Raw genomic sequence first — 23,156 nt, 5'->3', positions numbered from 1 at the left:
TTTTGGCTTACTAGTTCATTTGAGGCACATCTTTTGTTCAATACTCATTCTTCCCTGCCTTACTGTGCTTGTTGCTCATCAATTTGTTCTCGGGCTGAGACCCAGACACTCTTATCCATTGCTCCAATCAGATGGCGCAGTCTGTGTTTCCAAGCTGCATCAAACTTCAATCAATGACCTAAACTGATTTTATAGAAAGAATGATAATTTTACTGCATACGGATTCACCCATGTTATATTCACAGCTAGATGAACTGTAGCAAGCAGAGCTAGTTACCTTAACAACTAAGACCAACTTTTATTTTATATATATATAAAAATTTAGGGTAAGTAAAAGATAAAGCACACACATTACATATATATATGTAATGTGATATATGTAATGTGTGTGCTTTATCTTTTACTTACCCTCTATTCACTTGTTAATCTTCCCCAAAAAGTTCACTGCCCTCCTCTACTAGAATCCCCCCATCCCAATCCCACAACCCTGGCTAGCAGTTGCTCCCTCTTCCCTCCACATAGGCCCTGTGGTGTGTTTCTCTTTCCAAAGTCAATATTTGTAGGGGTTGAGCTGATAAGTGCAGGGTTCATCATAAACTGTCCCTGCTCCCCCACCTCTCTTACCTTCCCCTCCCCAACCCTCCCTCCAGGGCCGGCTCCAGGCACCAGCTGAGCAAGCAGGTGCTTGGGGCGGCCAAGGGGAAGGGGCTGCACGTCGGGCTCTTCGGCGGCAATTTGGCGGAGGGTCCCTGTCCCTCTCGGAGGGAAGGACCTGCTGCCGAATTGCTGCCAAAGAAGAAAGCAGCACGGTGGAGCTGCCACCGATCGCAGTCGCAGCTTTTTTTTTTTTTTCTCCGACGCTTGGGGCAGCAAAAACCCTGGAGCCGGCCCTTCCTCCCTCACTGACAGCAGCTCTTGGCCTCAGTGAGATCCCGTGGCAATGAGCTTTATGGTGTATACTTTTGACCATAGTCTCTCTGTGCCTCAGTTCCCCATTGTAAAATGAGGTTAATATCCCTCCCCTGTCCCCCCTTCATCTCACAGGAGTGTTGTGAAAATAAATTAATTAATGTTTGTGAAGCACTCGGATGACATCAGTATATTGATGAGCACGATAGAAAAGTCCATGAGGAAATTAATAATTGTGTCTTCAGAGCAGGGTTTGAATAACGTGAAGTAAATAGGGCCCAAGGGCAAACACTGAACAAGGAGGAGAAAATAAATTATTGAACAGCTGCTCATAAGGTGAGCACTGTGCATCCTGTGCACTGAATGAGATGGGTCCAGTGGAATAAATAGTAAGTGATCATGTAATTAAAAATTGTATCTTAATGCATACGCCACAGAGATTGAATTAAGGTTGCAGAGGCAACCTCAATTCTGGCATTTCCTAACATTTGAGTGCCTACTTTGCAACCTTAATAATGTTCTTTTAAGGTCATTTTGTGTGGTGAGGACATCACAGAAAATTCTATTCAGGATGTCATCAAGATGTGAATCACCAGGACCCCCTCCAACTAAGATGTCGCCACCTACCTGACCAGCTCACTGGAAGGCGAATTTGGAAGAGACAGGGAGGAGAGGGAGTCTTTGCTTTGCTCTGGACTCATGCCCGCAATGCTACGCAACAACTGGAGAAGTGTATCGGCTGCTACTGGATGTGGTGCGAGGAGCGCCAGGAGCTGGGAATCCTGGCCATAGGTGAAGAATGCAGAGCACACAATCATCACTTTGAGAGCTAGAACCATGCTGGAGAGGACTCTGAAGGATGCCATCCACTGCTAATAAGTAGAAAACCTGAAATGGAAACCGGACCGGGGCAAGGCGTTTGAGGTGATGTGCAAGTGGGACAGTAACCACTTCCTCCCGGGGGCAGCTTCACACAATTTGCCAACTGGAGGTTCATCCACAGGGCCCGGCTCAACTGCATTCCACTGAACGGAGCTGTCCACCATGAAAATTGGGACAAGCGATGCAGGAAGTGCGGCTATGCCAATGTCTTGTGTAGCTGAAAGCTTCATTCCAGAGTCTCGCAGCAGTGACATAATGCCATCCAAGATTGCTTAGTCAGAGCCATCCTGCCACCTGTAGGGAAGGTGGCCATGAACTCCATCCCCGGAACCGACAGCCAACTGCGACAGGACATAGGCATCACCAATGAGGACCAGAAGACGATCATGATGGTGGACGTCACAGTGCCCTCCAATAATATTTTACAAAAATCCTGGGTCCTATCCATCTGGTGGCTTCCAATACTACAGCAACATGTGCTCACTTCAGCAAATGTTTCTACCCTCCTCACACAACATACTCCATATATATTACATAACATCTTCCCTCTTCTTTAACACTGACTAAATTCACACCTGAACAGCATTTACTCAGAGCAGAAAAATGAAAAGCTTCTCTGTCCTGGAAATGCAACATTTTTGTCCGTTTTAACTAACTATCCATCCAAGGAGGAACATACAAATTTTTGTCTCCCTCATTCCTTAGTGAACAAAATAAAAGCAATATATGAGTAACATATGCCTTTACACCTGACATTCAATAAAAGCTCAAACCAATTAGGATTCAACTTTTAATAATGTTCAGAAACTTTCATCAAAATCGGTGCTGAAACTCCGGAACAGCATATTAACATCACTATATTAGTCAATTTGGCCCCACTTTCTCTAACACCCTCACAAATTTACATAATTTGGACCTATCGATACCCATACATTGAAAGCCCTTAGCAGCATCACACTCTCATCCATGGTATTTAAAGGAGGATATATCAAAGCTAAAGTTGAGCCTTAAGTCCTAATCATCAAATGAGTTTTTTCTTTCACCTTATCAGCTAGAAAATCTAAGTGTCCATTTCTTGAAGTAAGTTTTATTTCATGCTCTATTTGTGGACTTTTTTGAGCAATGGTTTCAGCTTTGGAGCAAGAGTTATTTCCTTGAAACAACTCTGAAGTTTTCCTGATAGAACATGCAATGAGTAGAATGCCTTTCCTTGATGTATTGTTTCTTTCTGCACCTGCCTCATCTGGATGTCTCCTCAAACCCGAAGTGTAATCAAAACTGGAAACATTGCCTGGATGGTCAAGTTTTTTTTCTGATCACTTGATCAGATTATCTTGATGATTACCATTTTAATTAGTAATAATTGTATTTATTTTACATTTATTAAAAAATAACTATCAAAATACAGAGCATAGTACACAAGGGAAAAAAATACTACAAAATACTTCATTCAACCAAACTACTTCACATACTGTAACTCACAATATAACTTAACAAGACCATCTAGCAATTTAAAGCCCATTATATATATATAAATAAAAGGGGAAAAAAACATAGACTTTCTATGTAAATCTCACTCTTCAATGTAAAATATTAGATGACTTAACATCAATTCTAAAAAGTCAAACTAATAATGAATCTATAGATTTCACTTCTAGAACTTCCATAGTCACTTCTAGAACTGTTCAGAAAATGCAGTCTCCATCCTCTGGGAAATTCTGATATTATGAAATAAAAATTGATCCCCAAACAGGATAAGTTGAAATATTACAACCTGTGTTTGAAAAGGATACCTGGAAGATGTTTGTTCATCTACGGATCAATTTGAACTAGAAGTTAATCAACTCGTTCCGTTCATCGAAATAGTAAGTGCACTGAACATAAGAACATAACATAAGAACATAAGAACGGCCTGTCACAGCCCTATGCTCTGTCATGGCGTCCGGATGGCCAATTGTCGGTCAGAAGGTCACATCGGTGTCGTGTGCAGCACCTTGGTGTCGTGTGCAACACATTGGGGCCGTGTGACCATTCTCGAACCTTCTGCCTGGTCAATTGTAGGTACCGTGTGGTACCGTGTGCTACAATTCCAGCGGGCCGTGTGCATAAGCCTAGTGTGCCGTGTGCAGTGCCTGTTACGTAGGGGGCACCAGCTCGGAGCCTAGTTGGTGTAGGAGCGGGGAACCAATTAGATGCTAGCACGTGCAAGGGTCTTCGAACAAAACTATGTCTCTGGTCTAAATCAGCAGGAGTGTCCGCGTGTTAGCTGGAAGGCCTGATCACCCTTTCAGCCAGGATCTCCTCCGGATTTAGCTAGCTCGTGTCGTGTAATTTCGGGTTCCATCTCATCATGACCTTGGTGTCTGTACTGCTGGTCAGCTGCGCCTGGAGTGTGGTATGCATGTATTGATTTTTGTAGATATTCTGTTGGTTAGGCCTTTTTTCTTTATTACTTGGTACCAAATCTCTTGTATAGTGTACAGAGGGCAAATTGTTACAGTTTATTCAGTTTTGTATGCTTGTTCTGGTTTTTGGTAAATAGTTGGTTGTAGATTCCTTGTTGTTAAATGTATATAGTTTGTTTTATATTACTGCTCTGGTGATATTTCTGGTTGGTTACTTGTTTGAATTTGTATTGTTGGTTGGTAAAAGTGCTCCTCCCCAGCCCAAGTTGTGATTTTTTTCCCCATTAATAAACGGCCACCTGTTTTTGAATTGCAATCTGCCTCTGTCTCAATTTTCCCCCTTCCACTTGATCCTCATTCGAACCTGTATTGGTCTCGGACACAGCCATACTGGGTCAGATCAAAGGTCCATCAAGCCCAGTATCCTGTCCTCTGACAGTGGCCAATGGCAGGTGCCCCAAAGGGAATGAACAGACAGGTTATCATGAAGTGATCCATGCCCCATCACCCAATCCCAGCTTCTGGCAAGCAGAGTCTAGGGACACCATTCCTGCCCATCCTGGCTAATAGCCACTGACATTTGAAATATGCACATGAAATAGATACAGTCACAGAACCCCAGTGAACATTGAAGGAGGCAATAGAGGAGCGGGAAATCTATATCATTGTGGAGAACCTGTGTAAGGCTCTATATACCATAGAAGATCCATGGCTTGTGTTATACAAGAGGTCAAACGAGATTAACAAAATGAGCCATTCTGGCCTTACAATGTATGAACCTCTGTTAGCACATGGGCTGCAGGCAGAAAATCTTGACATGGAGCTCTATGCACATCAGGGATGTAGGCTTCATGCTACCTCCAAATAAATTAGGAGGATGGAGGGGAAAGATCACTCCATCTACACTTATGCAAATCCAGTGACCACAACGCCTCAAGTGGAATGCACAGAAGGAGAAGGGACACTATAAAGCCGTCAAGAAAAGAAAAGAAAATGTACTTCAGGTCAACAGCCTGCCCCAGACTGGAGAAGTGGATTTGTGCCTCTCCCCCAACCCAAACAACCAACACCACAGGTTACCAACATAAAGTCCATTTATTACAACTATACTAGCTTCCTGAATTTCACCTTGCATGAATTAAAACATGTGCATGACATATTGGCTCCTCTCTAGTCCCTTTGCAAACCAGAATGGTAGCATTTTGCAACCACACTGCACTATTTGCACAGACATTAAGGCTGTATAATGTTCAAGGCCATGAATAATCAGTTTCCCAGTCTTTCCTGGATTAAGAAGAATCACTTGTCTTTCATTCCATTTCCTGTTGTCTTTGTGTACTGAGGAGCTAGGAAACAGTCCTGGCTGCACAGGCTAAGAATCAGTTGTGTAACATCATTGTGTTGCTAATACTGCACAGTTCTTGTTGTCTCACTGTCTTCGATAGTGTTTTCACTAGGATGTTGACTAAGACCAGAGATGAAATTGGGCCCTGTGGGACTTCAAAGATGAAGGCCTTCAGGATGCAGAAGTAGCTGATCTGCACTGACATGCTCTCCAGGTACTGCCAAACAAAAACAGCCCCATCCACCCTCACCAGGTTTCACAAGCCAGTCAGCTGCAACCTATGAATGAGGGTGTCAAGAGCGGCAAATGCAGCAAATGCATGAAGTATTATTACCAGAGATGCTGTACCTCTGCACTGAGTCATATAGAGGTCGTTCATGAGAACAACCAGATCTTTTCCCAAGTTATATCCTGATTTACAGCCTATTACGAAAAACCTAAGATAGCAACAGATGTCGTTTGGGTCTCTCATTGCTACCTTTTTGCTGACGAATTGGGAGATTAGAAACTGGGTGGTAATAAGTGAGGGAATGTTGTACGGGGAGACTTTAGCAAACCAGTAAAGTGCCTAAAACCACTATGGTTTATTGTTAAAAAGCAACCTAGTCAGCAGGCTATAAAATGGCCATGAAGCTTGACCAAGGCAGGAGGGAAGGGGGTTTAGGGTGCCACAGAAAGGGCAGCTTGACCCCACGTCCTTCCTGATAAGAATTATGTTGAAGTTGCTGATACATGCTTTTTAAAAGAGTAGGATATGCCCCAGGAATGTCTATTGAGGTCTCAAGGATGCCGGCTCTGGAAAAACCCACACCTGGTTAATCAATAATCAGAAGGAACCTCTTGCTCTATCATTAAAACTGCTTACTTAACAAGGTTTCTGTAAGGGACATGTCATTGTATTACTAATGTATAAATAAGGGGGAAAAGCTTGAGATAGGTCGGACTTTCCTTTGGGGGGACTCTTCAGGACTGGTCTCTCCCTCTGGATGCATCTTGTGTTCCCCACCGGCAGACGGGCTGTCACGGTGCCACTCGAGAGCCACACTCAGCTTCGGTAATTATCGAGGGTTGGGGGTGTTTTACTAACCTGTTGCGGACGTGTGTAAGTGATTGAGACTAGTAAAGTTTAGCTTTAAGTGAAAGTACTCTTGTGTTGTCCTGTTTGTGCCAGCTATCTATCGGTCGAACGGCCGTGTCTCCCCTGATTTATTTCCTGACACCTCCTCGCACAGAGTAAAAGTTACCAAGAGCTTTGGGTTGAAAGAACCCCGGGTAACAATGTCAGGAAACCAAGTCATAGGTGGTCAGAGCAGGAGACAGGCCTAGTGGTTGGAGTCAAAATGCCAGATCCAGGTGTTGAAACAGGGCCAGAGGTCAGAACTGGAATCAGAGTCTAAATGCCAAGGATCTAGACCAGGGGTCGGCAATGTTTGGCATGTGGCTCGCCTGGGTTTACCTGCTGACGTGGCAGGTTCGGCCGATCGCGGCCCCCACTGGCCATGGTTCGCCGTCCCGGGCCAATGGGGGCAGCGGAAAGCCGCGGCCAGCACATCCCTCGCCCGTGTCGCTTCCCGCCGCCCCCATTGGCCTGGGATGGCAAACCGTGGCCAGTGGGAGCCGCGATCGGCCGAACCTGCCACGTCAGTAGGTAAATAAACTGGCCAGGCCCGCCAGGGTGCTTACCCTGGCGAGCTGCGTGACAAACATTGCCGACCCCTGATCTAGACAGAGTCAGAGTCAGAAATCAGAGCTGAGGGTCAGAAGTGAATCCCAGGTGTCAGGGAGCAGAAGAGCAGGGCTCTGAGACAGGAGCAAGGCTGGGATCATGGCTGGGTACAGGGCAAAATCTGGGCTGCAGCTGTGGAGGAGCAGAGCAGGAACAGGGCTTGGCGAGAGATGAGCACAGGAAGGCAGAGAATCTGGGGCCATCTGCTTTGAGCAGCGAGTGACCTGCTGTTGCTGAGTGCTGAGCTTAAGTACCAGCCTGCTAGCTTCCTCAGCCATCAGTCCTTCAGGCAGCCCATCTAGCTCGCTAGGGTGTCAGCAGTACTGAGCAGGTGCAGCTGTGAAAGCCTTACTCCTGACAAGGAATTAATGTCACATCATGTGGTTTTTTTTTTTTTTTTAATAATAGGGGCACGTTTCAGGGTGGGTATGAGAATGCTTCCATAGCAAAGCATTGACTGGTCTCTGTTAGCAGGGAGCAAGCTTATTCCAGGCAGACTATGGGTCCATTGTGCCTCCCCTGGCATAGACTTCTAGACCACCTACCGTCTCATTGCCATTAGTGCAGAACATTCCATCTGGAGCAGCCTCCTTGTCTCTCTCTCTCTCTGTATTCGCATCTCATCTGTAAATGTTTCCTTTTCATCCTCCATAGCTCTTAAATTCTCTCTCAGATTTTAAAAAGCAATTACCCTCACTGTATTATTTCACAGTAAAGTCTTTTGGGATACAGATGTTGTACAAATTAAAGCTGCATTGTATTGTATAGAGTATGCATGAGTACCACATACAGACACAGAGTACACTGGCAACACAAAGCATCCAGAGGCCAGATCCCAGGCTGGTGTAAGTCAGCACAGCTCTGTTGATTTCAGTGCAGCTCCATTTATTTAGATTGTAAGCTCTTCGGGTGGGGGTGGGGGATGGTCTTTTTTACTCTGTGTTTGTACACAAGGGTGGTCCTGGTCTATGTCTAGGGCTCCGAAGCACTGCTGAAATACTGATTTACACCACTTCAGGATCTGCTCCCATATTAAGAAAAGCTTTCAGAAAGAATGATTCTTGCACTGAACAACAACAGTGGCTCCCTGACTTCCACTTAGGGTGACCAGATGTCCCGATTTTATAGGGACAGTCCCGGTTTGTGGGTCTTTTTCTTATATAGGATCCTATTACCCCCCACCCTCATCCCGATTTTTCACACTTGCTATCTGGTCACCCTACTTCCACTACCTATATGAGGACACAGTCCGTGGTAAAAATAGTACAGAAAATAAGTTTTAAAAAGTATACACTGGCTACTGGCGCCCAAAATAAGGTGCTTGTCAATATGATTCAGGTGAGTGAGACTTTCATAATGTACTTTAGAAATGGGCAACACTGCAATATCATGCTCTTTGTCATTATCGTTATTTAAGGACAAAGAGCCAATCCTGCAGAAAAGCATGCTTGGTTAGACAGTTATTTTCTCAGTAAGTAATATAATGAACACAAGAAGAGAATTAGGAATACTGAAGATCTAAAATCATTAGATTTCAATACAGCTCAAGCATTTGCATAAATCCCATTTGGTGCCAAATAAGCAACTATGTATTGATGCTGGTCTCTAGGGGCTGAGGGGATGCAGATAAATTGCTTTCAGCATGTGAAACTATTAGAAGGATCATCTTAGAGTGCCTAAATATGACTTGAAAACAGGCTGATACAACATTCATGAGGCTGCAGAACTGTATACTTCAGGGTTGAGGGATTTACAAATGTAAGATCGTTGCATTACTCATCATCCTTCGTGATCATCAAGCTAGTAAAATCAGAAGCAATTTAAAGTGAGAAGCAAGGCCACAAGTTTATGCAAACACCACTCTTGGGAGGAGTGCAAATACATCATTTAATAGGTAAAAGTTTCATTACAAGCTTCTCTCCTAACAAATGTTGGCTTGCTCTTGCAGCTAAAATCTCATGCATTATGTGAAAGGCTCCAAGAGCTCGTTTAAGATTTGAATATATAACAGTGCCCATTACTGCAACCTCATCTTTCTTGTGGGCACATTCAGTTGTCTTCTGGCACAAAAGCCTCATATGTTCTTTTTCAATCTCATTACCTTAGTAAAATTCTATAAAACAAATACATATTTATATATATAATTCCTTACAAAAGCTACATTAAGTAAATGGTTAAGTACTCAGAATTCAGTAAATCCCAAAGTTAGGTTGGCATGAGCAACCTTAACTGTGCCCCACAGCACCAGCAACCACAGAAGTGGGGAGAAGGGGAGGTGTGAGGTTATGGGTAACCAACCCATCCCCCACACTGGACACAGCTGCAGAACAGCAGGCCACCTTGACCCCATCCACAGAGTCGGAAGGGGATGTAGCTTTCCAACAGGCCTGTAAAAAGGCCCAGAACCTCATATTCATGATTGAAGCAGCTGAATTAAAATGTAATCTTCAGACAATCTTGACTCCCAGTTTTATGCCACAAATCTTTTCTTGGACTTTTTTTTTTTTTTTTTTAAGTCTATAAACTCTGATCTTTCCATGGTCTCTTTGCATCATCTCTTCCCTCCCTTGACATTGTCCTGACTCCCATCTCTTTCTTGAACCTTTCCCTCCTTACTTATTACATCATTCTTAGTCTCTCCTCACCTCACCCATTTAACCCCATTAACCACTTACTTTCCCCTCTCCCTTCCAACCCCCCCCCAAAACATGTACATCACCTGAACCATTTTGCTACTTTGCTGTTTGATTGTCTATTCTATTTGAATAGGAATGTCTTTGGAGTATGTATTGTCCTGTCTTGCTTGTGTGGGGGGAAACTAACACATTTTAAGTTTAATGCAGGGGTCGGCAACCTTTCAGAAGTGGTGTGTGTGCTGAGTCTTCATTTATTCACTCTAATTTAAGGTTTTGCGTGCCAGTAATACATTTTAACGTTTTTAAAGGTCTTTTTCTATAAGCCTTGACCCCATCCACAGAGTCGGAAGGGGATGTAGCTTTCCAACAGGCCTGTAAAAAGGCCCAGAACCTCATATTCATGATTGAAGCAGCTGAATTAAAATGTAATCTTCAGACAATCTTGACTCCCAGTTTTATGCCACAAATCTTTTCTTGGACTTTTTTTTTTTTTTTTTAAGTCTATAAACTCTGATCTTTCCATGGTCTCTTTGCATCATCTCTTCCCTCCCTTGACATTGTCCTGACTCCCATCTCTTTCTTGAACCTTTCCCTCCTTACTTATTACATCATTCTTAGTCTCTCCTCACCTCACCCATTTAACCCCATTAACCACTTACTTTCCCCTCTCCCTTCCAACCCCCCCCCAAAACATGTACATCACCTGAACCATTTTGCTACTTTGCTGTTTGATTGTCTATTCTATTTGAATAGGAATGTCTTTGGAGTATGTATTGTCCTGTCTTGCTTGTGTGGGGGGAAACTAACACATTTTAAGTTTAATGCAGGGGTCGGCAACCTTTCAGAAGTGGTGTGTGTGCTGAGTCTTCATTTATTCACTCTAATTTAAGGTTTTGCGTGCCAGTAATACATTTTAACGTTTTTAAAAGGTCTTTTTCTATAAGTCTATAATATATAACTAAACTATTGTTGTATGTAAAGTAAATAAGGTTCTTTCAATGTTTAAGAAGTTTCATTTAAAATTAAATTAAAATGCAGAGCCCCCCAGACCGGTGGCCAGGACCCAGGCAGTGTGAGTGCCACGGAAAATCAGCTCATATGCCGCCTTTGGCACGCGTGCCATAGGTTGCCTACCCCTGGTTTAATGCAATACAGATGATAATAGGCCAGACACATTATGATAAAGTATATTATTAAGTGATCACATACCATTTCTGAAATAATCCAATGTAATATCATACAGGTATTTTTACAGACTTAGGTACACATGATTATGTACCTTAGTGGGAAAAATATCTTCATATTTCAAAGCTATTGAACCTTTTATCACTTTTATAAACCTCCCCTCAGATTACGGATTAATTCTCACCACTTATTTAAAGCAAAAAAATGTATCTGTGTCTAAATCAAAATATTTCAAAAATCAAATTAGGTTACAGTCATACCTGTGAAAAGGCATATTAGAATAGGGTTATTCATTTAAACCAAACTCAGCTAGCGATAACTTAATCTGCCTCCTTAATTGAGGGCTTTTATGTTTGGTTTATGTGCAAAAACAAATTATCCAAGAAGGCCCATTCTTAACTTTAAACAGCTAGCTAAAACTGGTTAAAAATTGGAATTTCCATTCCACAGGAAATTCCAACATTTTGAAATTGGTTTTCCTTCCAAATCAGAACAAAACATTTTAGAAATTTTCCACAAAATAAAAATGTAACACATCGAATTTCAGGGCAACTGAAACTCTGTTCCAATTTTTATAAAAAAATTAAAACTGATAAAAGATTGAATTGAAAAGTTGTTACAAAATGAAAAACCTAAACATTTCATTCTAATAATGTTGATAGGCTCATTATTTAAATACTTCACGTTGATATTTTTCTATCAACAAAACAAAATTGTGTTGAAAATGGACACATTTCTGCACAACATTTCTATTTAAACAAAATGGCACTCTCTGAAAGAAAATGTTCCACAAGATATTTTCTGACCAGTTTAACAGCTAAGCCTTTCCTAACATGGCTATTTTATACATAATAGTACCCTAATATTGCATCTGTCATCTAAGGGTAATTAAAGCTCTATGAGCATTAACAACAATCCCCTTGTGAGGTGGATGAGTATCATTACCTTCATTTTACATATGGGGAAGCTAAGGTACACTTGTTCACAGAGATCAAAATAGAACTTTAACTCAGTCCAATGCAGTGAACACTAGATAGTGCTCCTTTCCCCTCTCTCATATAAAGATATTATGGGTCAAACCATAGTGAAGTAATTTATAGTAGCTGCATTGTCTCTGATAAAGGTGCACTAATTTACACCAGCTGATAACTTGACCCAACATCTTTATATAGCTGAACTGTTCATTCCTAGCCTGAGTTCCTCAGTTGTCTCCCTGAAGATGATTTAGAGTCAAAATGGAGCTACAAAATTCAAATGTAGGGAGTAGAGTTGGTCAGAACATTTTAGAGAGAGTTTCATTTTGCTGAAGCTGAAATGTTTTGGTTTTTACAAGGTCTTTGGACTAGCACTCTCTGGTCACTGAGAGTGTCTGTATCTGATCAGATAGCCCTGGACTCAAAAAACAATCCCGAATCGAAAAGCTTATGTTTTGAGCTAAAACTGACATTTCAAACATAAATCAGTTTTGGTGAGAATGTTTTAAAGGTTTTGTTTTCATTCCAGTGCAGAACGAAAACAAATATTGAATCCTGGGAAGTTGCTGCAGAATGGAATGGTCATCCCCTGGATGTCAGGTAGGGAAATGCTCTTGGGTGAGGTCCCCAGAAGCCTGTTGGTTGTGTGTCAGAGAAAGGGAAAGGATCATTGTGAGGTACCAGAGCCTACTGAGAAGGACAGGAGAGCTACGTAATGCTAGGAGCCTGCTGAGATATTTGGAGAATAGGGGCTTCAGCCAATGCCATTGAAGTCAATGGGAGGCCCAGTCTGAGTAACTGAAGTCTGTTGTGGGGAAATGGAAGACTTGTGGGGTGGGAGGATGACAGCGTATGAGGGTTTCATGTGGATAGAGCCTCAAAATATCTATGTCTTGTGTAAACATCTTATTGTGTTTTAGATGAATATTTAAAAGATTCTGAAGAGATAGATATATAACATGTTTATAAAAGCATGAAATGAATATATAAATCATTAGATTTCTGAAGAAGGGAGAATTTCATTCTGTAAGTTCCAGATAAACTTTACCCACCACCATTCTCTAGCGAGTGTCAATCTAGTGTGAGGACAAACACAAAGAGCCATGCTTTGAGCAGCAATTAGAGAACCTCCTGATTGGGAAGTTCCTAAGTTTATTAAGTTCCCCACTGCAACTGCAGCACTGGCTAGTCCTCTCTGGTAACTTGTGGAGGTCCAGGAACTCTGTAATCACTGCACAGAGAAGTTATACATACAAAAGCTTCAGAACAGGATCTCAAGAGATCACCAAAACCAGAAAACATAGAAAATTCTAGAATCTAGAATTGTAAGATTGTGATCCTGTGCTGGTGAACTTTAAGGACATGATGCAGCAGATGCCCCAAAAATATCTAGATTTTTAGTTTAGAGTCTTAATATCAATGGAAAATAAATTGACATAAGGATTTTAAACAGATGGGGTTAAGTCTTTGAAAACCTGAGCTGTCTCTGCCTCTCAGAAAGACAGGCTTTCCCCTCCTTCCTTAAAGATACTTCCTTAGAACCAGATTCAGGTACCTTTATTTCTGTTGCATAGGACTGTACTCCATGGCTGCTTCTTTTGCTCACACCCTACACTTAAGTCTCCAATTTTAAGCTTGCTCTCTCAGGTTTTTAGCAATAAAACCTCCATTTATAAAGCTTTTTCTCCTTGAGTATTACTCAGTTCCCTGACATCGGAAAGATGCACAAGAATGGAGGATCATCAGACAGGCAACAAGAAAGGCCTAGAGAAAAGTTAGTTAAAAATGTAGCAGATGCAGTCCTTTAATCAGTTTAATGTAATCTCTCCCCTGTAGCTAATTCACCAATAAAAAGTAATTAAAAACTTATCTTTTTATAAAGAGTGGGGGAAAGAGCCTTAATCTTTTAATTCTTTAATAAGAGTTAGTGTGGCCACCAAATTTAAAAAAGAAAAAAGAAAAAAACAGAGCACATAATAAGATTCAAAATTGTGGTATTTTTAAGGTGGTGAAAACTGTGCTTGTGTGATAAGTGTACATCACTATTCAACATTTCAGTGGTACAAAGATGTAGTGGCTTTGATACAAACAGGAATAGACATTACAAAGAGGTATGAAAAGTTATTCTTCAGCATAAGATACTGGAAGAGGGGCCTGCCTAAAGTGTCTTCCATCCATTACTACTAGCTATCATATCTCCACCAGCAAGCTACCTTACAAGTTACATTCAAGAGGTTTTCATTTTGAAATTACTTCTTTAAAAAATTACATGCAGAGTTTATTAGTGTTTCCATATGAGTTTAAAATCTAGGATGTCATGAGAACCAATGCATGAAGATTGTTTTATTGAGAGATATTTGGGGTGTACTTTCCCAGGAAAACAATTTATATACTACAAATGAAATAATCAATTTTAATATTATTTTGGTAAAATTCTTATTTACATGTTTTGATTTATACACTCGTGCAGTTAAAAGGAGCACCTATCCTTTCCCCTTCAGTCTCTTTGATATAGTTTAAAAAATCCCCTTTGTTGCTTGCTGAATGTTTTGCTTTTCCCATATCTTTATCTCCTTATTCATTTACTACTTTTCTGTATTTTACCCTCATTTTATTATTTGTTCTCTTCCACCTTTCTGGTTCTCTCTACATGTTTTGTCCCTTGAGGACCAACCCTTCATTTTCTTTTTCTCTTTCCTCTTTTACACACCTCTCTCTGTCTGCCTCCACACCACCCTTTTTCCTTTTCTCCTCATGCTTACATCCAACAGAAGCTTTGTATTGGTCCAATATCTGAAACAGGGCCAGCTCCAGGCACCAGCTTGCCAAGCAGGTGCTTGGGGCGGCCACTCTGGAGAGGGGCGGCAGGTCCAGCTATTCGGCGGCAATTCGGCGGATGGTCCCTCACTCCCGCTCGGAGCGAAGGACCTCCCGCCGAATTGCCGCCGCAGATCACGATCGCGGCTTTTTTTTTTTTTTTTTGCCGCTTGGGGCGGCAAAAACCCTGGAGCCGGCCCTGATCTGAAATGGATGGTTCCAAAGAGCATATTTGTTTGTTTCTTGAAGGCCTGCTCTTTTCTTCTCCTAGCATCTACATCATGGTCTTTCCCCAAATCCTGGATCTTCCAGCTTCATGATTTGCTGGAAGATCCACATGAATCCCAGGTGAAAAATGTAGGTATTCGATACATGCCCACCCAAGTGCATTTCTGTTGATACAGCTGTATTTCTCTTCCCTCTCCCCTTCTTTCTTGATGTTACAGGCTTACTATGCCAAGCCACTTTTCTTTCTCAGCAAGCCCTTTAAGTTTCCTAGGTCCAGCTCCACCTGGGCTGACCACAAAAGTCTTCAGAATAAAGTTCTCAAACATAAAAACCTAATAGCCAAAGTCCTCCCTCCCTGTGATTTTTGGGGTCGAGGGAGTTCCATCCCTCTTCCACAGCCTGGAAAGGAGAATCAGGGTCACCCCTTTTCCTCCTGGGGGTATGAAGATCCCCTGGCAAAGACACAGACTCTCTAGGTCTCTCCCTCCTTTCCCTGCCACACCTAGTGAAAGCAGGGAGCCCTTTGTGCTGTTCTTCCCTCTCTGTGGTGTATCTTGATTGGTTTGGTGAGTGAGTGATTGATAAATAGAAAGGAGACCCTTTTCCCACCCTAAACCACAAGGCTCTTGTCCTGGGCCGTTAAAGAAATAGTAACCTGCTTTACTCCTAGGCACTAACTGTCCCACCCTGGGACCAGTTCATCTCTCCCAGCAGCTGTCTCTGCCATTTCTAAGGCCTTCATCTGCACCAGAATTCCCGGAATAGGGTAGTCTCACCTTAAAGGACCAGTATACCCCATTACACTCAACGTTATGCATTTTTGATCATTTTCATCCTCATTGTATTCCTTGGCATCCACTTATGGGGTAATCTGATCCAGTGTTCAGGGCACAACACTGGGAGGCAGAAGACTTGAGTTTAATTCCCAGTTTTGCCACTTACAGCCTATATGACCTTGATCAAATTTCTCAGCTGATTTATGCCTCAGTTTCTCCATTTGCAGAATGAGGACAATGATACTAACCAATCTTTGAAAAGTCCTGTGGAATCAATCATTTGCCATTTTTCCATATCCCTCCTATTTTATTTCTCTGTAAGTTTCATTTTCTAACCTACTGTCTCTCTTCTCTGTTTGATTTTTTTTCCTTTGTGCCTTTTCTTTACTGTCATTCTTTGTCATTACTTTGTTCATTTATCTGCTTCTCAAGTCTTCGCTCTCCCATATCAAGGGTTAAATCTTTCCACTTATATCCTACCAAGACCAGTTATGTACGCTGGATGAGAGTCAAACTTAAGAACTAGAATTACGGTCCAAACTAAAATTTTTGCCAGTCTCTTGGACATCTTATAGATGTCCAGGCAGCTCAAGCTCAACATGATTAAAACCTCTCTTTAAACTTTCCCTCAAGCCTTCCTCTCAACCTCCTTTCTCAGTCACCATGGACACCACCACTATCCTGTCTGTCACTGAGGCCTATAACCTGGACATTATCTTTAACTTAGACCTCTCGCTAGATCCTCACATCCAGGCTGTCTCTAAATTTTGTTGATACTTTAGGCAGAATATCTCTAAGATATCACCTTTCCCATCCATTATCACCCACATCTGTCTCGTCTTGGTTTCTTCCTCTCTTCCAGCACTGGCCTCTGCCACTTCCCAAGCCCCCTCAATTACTGCAACATCTTTTTTCTCTTTTTCCACTCCTATCTATTCAGTATGATGCTGCAAAGATCATTCTCCTAGCCCATCACTTTGACCATATCACCTCTCTCTTAGAATCCACTGGCTCCCCCTTCTGATCACTTCAGACATAAGCTGCTTGTTTTCACTTTCCAGGCTCAATGGCTTATATCCACCCTACCTATCATCTCTCATTTGCTATCAAAATGTTAACTCTTCCCTTCAGAAGGACCATGGTGCCAACCTCCATCACCCACTTCTTAAATTTTCAAGCAAGCATCTTCATGCTTTGTCTCAGACTACCCATCACACTTGGGAGGAGCTCCCCATAAACATCTGGAAAGCCAATTTATTTTTCTGCTTTAAATCCTTCCTTAAAACTTTCCTTTGCCTTTATGCCAACAAAAAAACATAACAGTCATGCCACTGGTGTGCTGATACCACAGCCTATCATGCTGACCAATGTTGTTTCACTGTTTACTTGTACTCCACATTCGGTCAGTCTGCATTCATCTGTTGTCTCGTCTTATATTTAGTTTTCCAGCTTGTTGTTCTGTTTCTATTGCACCTAGCACAATGGGGTCCTGCTCCATCGCTGGGGCCCCTTGTTGCTACAGTAACACAAATGAGTGAAATCCTTTGAAGCCAATGGGGCCAGGATTTCACCATCAATCCAATGCAGCTGCAACCATTTACATCAGCTAAGGTTCTGGCCCATATATTTAGGATGCACTTCAATTTAACAGATAATAGTATGTTTGTCTCATTTAGTTTAGAAACATTTATATTAAGTCATTAATTAATTGTATCATGATCCTATGTTCAATTGTGGTGTTCTATATACCATAGTAGTGGCATGTGCCATGTGGTATCATCATAACATTAGCCATTAGATGCACAAAGAATCCACTCCCACGATGCAAACAGAAGGGAATCATTTCAGGAGGCAGCGACATGTGTCAGTCTTTTACTGAGTTTAAATGAGGAACATATTCTTTGTTACGGCCTTGGCAATGATTTCTAGGATTCGCACTACCTACTTTAAGGAAGCATACAGCACATCTCTAACTGAAATACTTCAAAATACATGTAAGTATATTCATTTAAAAGAAGTCAGTTCAGAGAGTACTTATTTAGAGTCAGAAGTAAATGAAAAACAAAACACACTACAAAGCCTAAATGTTGGATGAATTTTTTAGACTATGCATATAAAATTAATTTCAGGTTTTCATCTGACAGAAAGATCCATACACAAAATTTTTTATACAAGCCAGAAGAAGATGGTGTGATGGTTCTCAAGGCACCCAACTCTGTGAGTCACCTTGTTACACCCTCACCCCACCCCCGCCTCCAACATGAGGAAGACTTGCTTGTGCTTATCGGGGTGTCAGCTCCCTGATACCACCAGCCTGTCAGCCACACAAGCACTCTCTTTGGGCTATGCCAGCCCTTACTTTACCATGCAGGTTATCAATCAATGTACCCCAGACCCAGAGTCTCTGTGAAACATTACCCAATACTGTCCAGCCTTTTCTCCACTGAACTCTCACAGACATATCAGATGTGTGGTCTTCAAGGGAACAGTGTGCACATCAGCTTGTAGGATTCAACTCAGGATCAGCCCCTTGTTTAATGACAGGACTGAGATATCTTTGTAGTGAGAACAAGTTTATTATAAAAGATTCAAGATTCCAAAAATACTGACTACGAATAATGGAAACAAAAGGGTTACATATAAAAGCAAAATCATAACATGCTTTCTAGAGACTAATCTTAACTATTAGGTTAATCTCCTGTCTAATGAAGTTTATCTCTCTCAAAGCCTTTGGCAGCACCGTCACCCGAGGCTAGTTGTGATCCCATTTTCATGAATGGGAATACACTGCCCATTCACTTCCTAGACACAGGATGCTGGGGTGTCTTTTTTGTTCCCCAAACATATTCCAGCAAACTTTGAAGTGAATCTCAGATAAGGTTCTCTCCCCCCACGGTGTGCTCTTTCTTAGTGACCTCATATCTCTGTTGACTTTGTATGTAAATGTGCCTCCATTGTATTAGCTTACAATGCTTAATTTACATGTTGACAGAGATACAAGTGAATTAAGCATCCTTTCTCTGACAGCAAACCTGTTTCTGCATCTCTTTTGTGACACAGAATCTATGAACAGCTTTTCAGTACATGTACATAACTCCTTGCATACTATCTGTACATACATTTCACAATAACATTAAATGACCTGGCTTTCATTAAGGATCTCACATGACATTCTTAGGTGAACCATAAAGCACGCACCAGATAATCAGCATATTCTTGTAACCCACTCACCAGTTGGCATTGAGGGATTTTGGGGTCACAGATGATAATTCCATACAGCTACTGCAGGTAGCTAACTCAAATCATACAGGCTCCCAGGTACTGTATAGAGTCATGTAATTACTGAAGTGATATGATGAATTGTGACATTACTGATATCACCATTAAGGCAAACATAATGCAGCATGGCTGACCTCTCTGGGATGTGTGATATTTCTTACTCTAAAATACTTAAATGGGGAATCTCTCTCTGCAACTCCCAAAACAAACAGGAACTTAATCCTATCCATAAATTACTTTTCAAGACCACCTTAGTGAATCATTAGCCGTTTCAGTTTTGAACAGCACAGAGGCAGCTAGACTAGTTCAAGAGAGACTTTTAGCCAGATCAGTCTTTAAAGACATATGTATTGAAAAGAGAATTACTATAAAAATAGCTTTTAAAAAACAAGAAAATGAAGATGTCAAGAATGGAAGGCTAAAAGATCTGGGATATAAATTTGTGTGATAAATATTAGTACTGGAATTTTTTTGGCAAGTTTTCACATATCAAACCAGAGGATACATTATATAATGTAATGATGTGGTAAATATTTAATACAAATGACAGAAATAAGAACAATTTGTGACTCTTTAAATCTGACTCTCTAAAACATGGTAATCTGGGATTCCATTTCTGTGGCCTTTAGGTAACTTCCAGATCAAACATATTTAATTTACAAATGAATGGATGTTCTTTTTAACTGCCAGAACTGCAGACTCAACTTGCAATCTGAAAGATAATCAAGCTATGTTCTTTCTGGCTCATACATCATCACCAGCTAAAATGATTCAATATTTGGAGTCTAGTCAATCATTCTGATGATGGTGCTTAATCCAGTCCTCTCTCACACAGTTACATGGGTTTTACAGGGCAAAGAGGATTAAAAATAGTAAAAAACAATACAAGAGAGAGAAAATTTGTCTAGGAAGAAGATGAACACAACCTCAGTTTACCTGCTTTTAAACTTCTCCATGGTAGTGGTGAACCTAAAATTGAAAATTTGGGTTCCATTCAGATATGCACCTAAGGATGGGATTATCAAAAGCATTCAGTATAGGCCTACTTGTTCCCACTGAAGTCATGATAATTTAATATTTATTTGATCATTTTTTCAAATGTTCTCAGCTTAAGAAACTATCTAAACCTATTGAATCTGCACAACTGGACTGAAAAATCTTAGAAGGACAAGCCCTATCATAAGATTTCCCAGAACTTTCTAAGTCTGACTTTGCAGAAAATATCAAGAGAACAGATTTCCTTGCAGTATATGTCAGCACTTTGTCTCTTAATGATTTTTAATATGTTTATTTTAGTTTCAGAAGTCCAGAGTCCTGTAATGAAAGCTGGGCACATTTTTTCAGTGAATAGTAAGTTTGCCCCAAAAAATTCATTTTTGATGCCACCAAAATTAATGACAAATTCTGGCTGAATTCGGTAAATAAGCTTTGTTGAAAACTGTACATTTTTTTAAAAGTCAAAATGATGTGTCAAATTATTTGTTTTGAAACACGTCATTTGGAACTTTAACTATATTTACTTTTTTGAAAAGAGGAAAAGACACCCCAAATCTTAACAAAATCAAAACCAAAACCCCTTCGTTTTGGATTAAACACACAACAAATGGAACAAAACTAATTATTTGCTCAGCTGCACTGATTACTGAGTTATTGAGTAGTAGTGTCATTGTTACTGTAGACCCAGAATGATCATTTTTAGTTTTAGTCTAAAATTTCTAACAATCCTACAGTTAAATCAGAAATGTACATAAAAAACCATACAAATGAGTAGGAGCAGGTTGCTAGTAATTCAGCTTGTGTCTATGGTACAGGAAAGCAACACATCAGTAGGAATGTCTATATAATATATATCATGGTGCTTTTATTTTTAGAAAACTCTCTAGTGCATAGAAGTTAACAATGAACTTACAGCAGGCCTTATTTGCAATGTTATAAAAGAGTTGCTTCCTACACTGGCAAATCTTTGAATCGTCATCAAGTGCACTTTCCACTTTTCCACATTTAAGAAGACCTCTCAATAATACTGTAGGTGAAGGGATATATACATTTCAGGACCATAATCTCTCTTTTTTTCTTTCTAAAGAGTACATTGGTGTGTCATATCTCAGCACAAGTCATTCCTCAAAAATGCTTCTTCTTTTAGATGAAAAATACCAGCAGTGGGGAACTGTAGACACTTACCAGAGTGAAGCAAGCACTGGGGCTTCAGCAAAAAATGATATATGTAGCAATGATACTTTTATCTTTTTACTATTGCAGCAGTCTTAGAAAAAGTATAAAGGCTTCATAAATGTCACAGTTCTGTAGTAGACAGTCCTAGAGGTTGTAAAGTCGTAGCTAAATAATAATGATCCTTATTCTTGGCTCTGAGCCTCAAACTCGGATTATTGAGAAAACGATCTTATTTGTATAGATTTACTGTTCCTTCACCCAGACAGAATACAATACTATTTCCAAAGTCAACCGGGGAGTAGTACATTCACCTTAAAGTACCCCCTGTAAGCTATACAGTCACTGTGCTCAGTTTTGGTCCATATATTTACGAAAAATGAGGGCAGTAGAGAGTAGTTTGCCCTTAGAGAGAACTTCTCTCAGAAAAAACAATAGTGGCAAGCTACCACAATTCCGGTCCACCTCCTAGACAGCTATTTCTGTTAAAAATAAAAATAGTCTTGCACAGATGCCTCCAAATATCTGTCTTGTGGGAAGCTCTCAACAGCATCCTGCTGTTATAATGAATGTAAACAGGTGAGTGCACCCTGGAGGAGTCATCATAGTTATGTTCCTATTTAATTGTACCTTGCCTTCTACTGATCATGGCTGAGGCATAGTGGCAGCATAAAGAGAGGTATCAAGTTTCTAGTATTGGAGTGGCCACATAAATAAGATAATATACTGTTAATGGGGAACATGCCCAATATGATATATACATTTCCAGAAGTCTTAGCAGACTCAGCTACAGTTGAGTGCTCACGCAGCTAATAATAGGCATCACATTGATTGGAGCACTAAGCACTCATTAAACCTTACATGGAACCAAAGAAGAAGCTGTGTCAAGTGCAAGTTCACTGGATCTGCACAGAAAGTGCATTGGTAGTTTATGCACGTTTCATCATGAAATTAATAACCATGGACCTGAAAATCATTAGGCAAACATTTGTATGAACAAAATTTTGCTCCCGTGAATGTTCATGAAAAGTCAGTTGAAAAGGGTTGCAAACATATCAGATTTAATGTGCACAAGATATTTACCCACATCTGGTGCTCCAAGAGTCCCTGTATGTAACCTTCTTCCTCTAGATCCCAGTATTCCCAACAACTACTAATAGCCATATAGTGTGGCATGCCATAATCGGATGGAAGCAGTTGTTTATCCATTTCATGAAGGCCACATTATCAGTGGGATACAATTCTATCTATTGGGGATTATCTCACCTGCTGTGTTAAAATATATCACTCACAGGATAAAAACTTGAGGGGGGAGAGTTTTAGGTATTGAAGAGCTACAAAAGAACATAGGGCCAACTGTAGAGCCCTCGTGAGTTGCCCTTATAATGGAAGGTCTGTATTGGCACAATGTAAGCTCATTAGGACAGGGACCATCTTTTTGTTCAGTGTTTGTACACACCTACCACAATAGGATCCTTGTCTCTGACTAAGGGATCCTAAGCACTATGTAATACAAATAATAAACACCAATACCACAACAGTATCTTGAAGAGATCTGTTAACATCAGTGTGGTCCTAGCTTCAGCTGAACCCTCCTTTGGCTGACAAAGCCAAAGTCCTCCAAATCTATCCTAGAGGGAACTTCTCCCCTCTGAATTGCTGCTATGCCTCTCTTCAAGAATGATGAGACTGCCTGGGGTTTGCATTAAGGCCTAAATGAATGCACTCAACCACCAGATAAATTAGTCTTTTCTTCCAGGATTTTGTTCATCTGTCTGTTTCTCTTCCTCGGGAAAGAGGAAGGAACACATGGTATTTTTAGAAC

At 40.9% G+C, this 23,156-nt stretch overlaps 1 protein-coding gene and 1 long non-coding RNA gene across 4 annotated transcripts in view; both read left to right on the top strand.

Annotated features, from left to right (window-relative positions):
- Positions 1-23,156, top strand: part of LOC135981714 (uncharacterized) — a 305,037-nt gene that overhangs the window by 200,934 nt on the left and 80,947 nt on the right. The window lies entirely within an intron of this gene.
- The window catches only part of LOC122174356 (uncharacterized), a 71,776-nt gene continuing 55,080 nt past the window's right edge, over positions 6,461-23,156 (top strand). Inside the window, exons 1-2 of the long non-coding RNA XR_006176050.2 lie at positions 6,461-6,595; positions 12,592-12,662. This is a non-coding gene — a long non-coding RNA (uncharacterized LOC122174356). The remainder of the gene's footprint in view (positions 6,596-12,591; positions 12,663-23,156) is intronic.

Source organism: Chrysemys picta, chromosome 2 (assembly GCF_011386835.1).
Source record: "Chrysemys picta bellii isolate R12L10 chromosome 2, ASM1138683v2, whole genome shotgun sequence".
In the NCBI taxonomy this organism is placed as follows: Eukaryota; Metazoa; Chordata; order Testudines; family Emydidae; genus Chrysemys; species Chrysemys picta.
The sequence above is the reverse complement of the archived record's forward strand: the minus strand, read 5'-3'. Positions and strand labels throughout refer to the sequence as shown.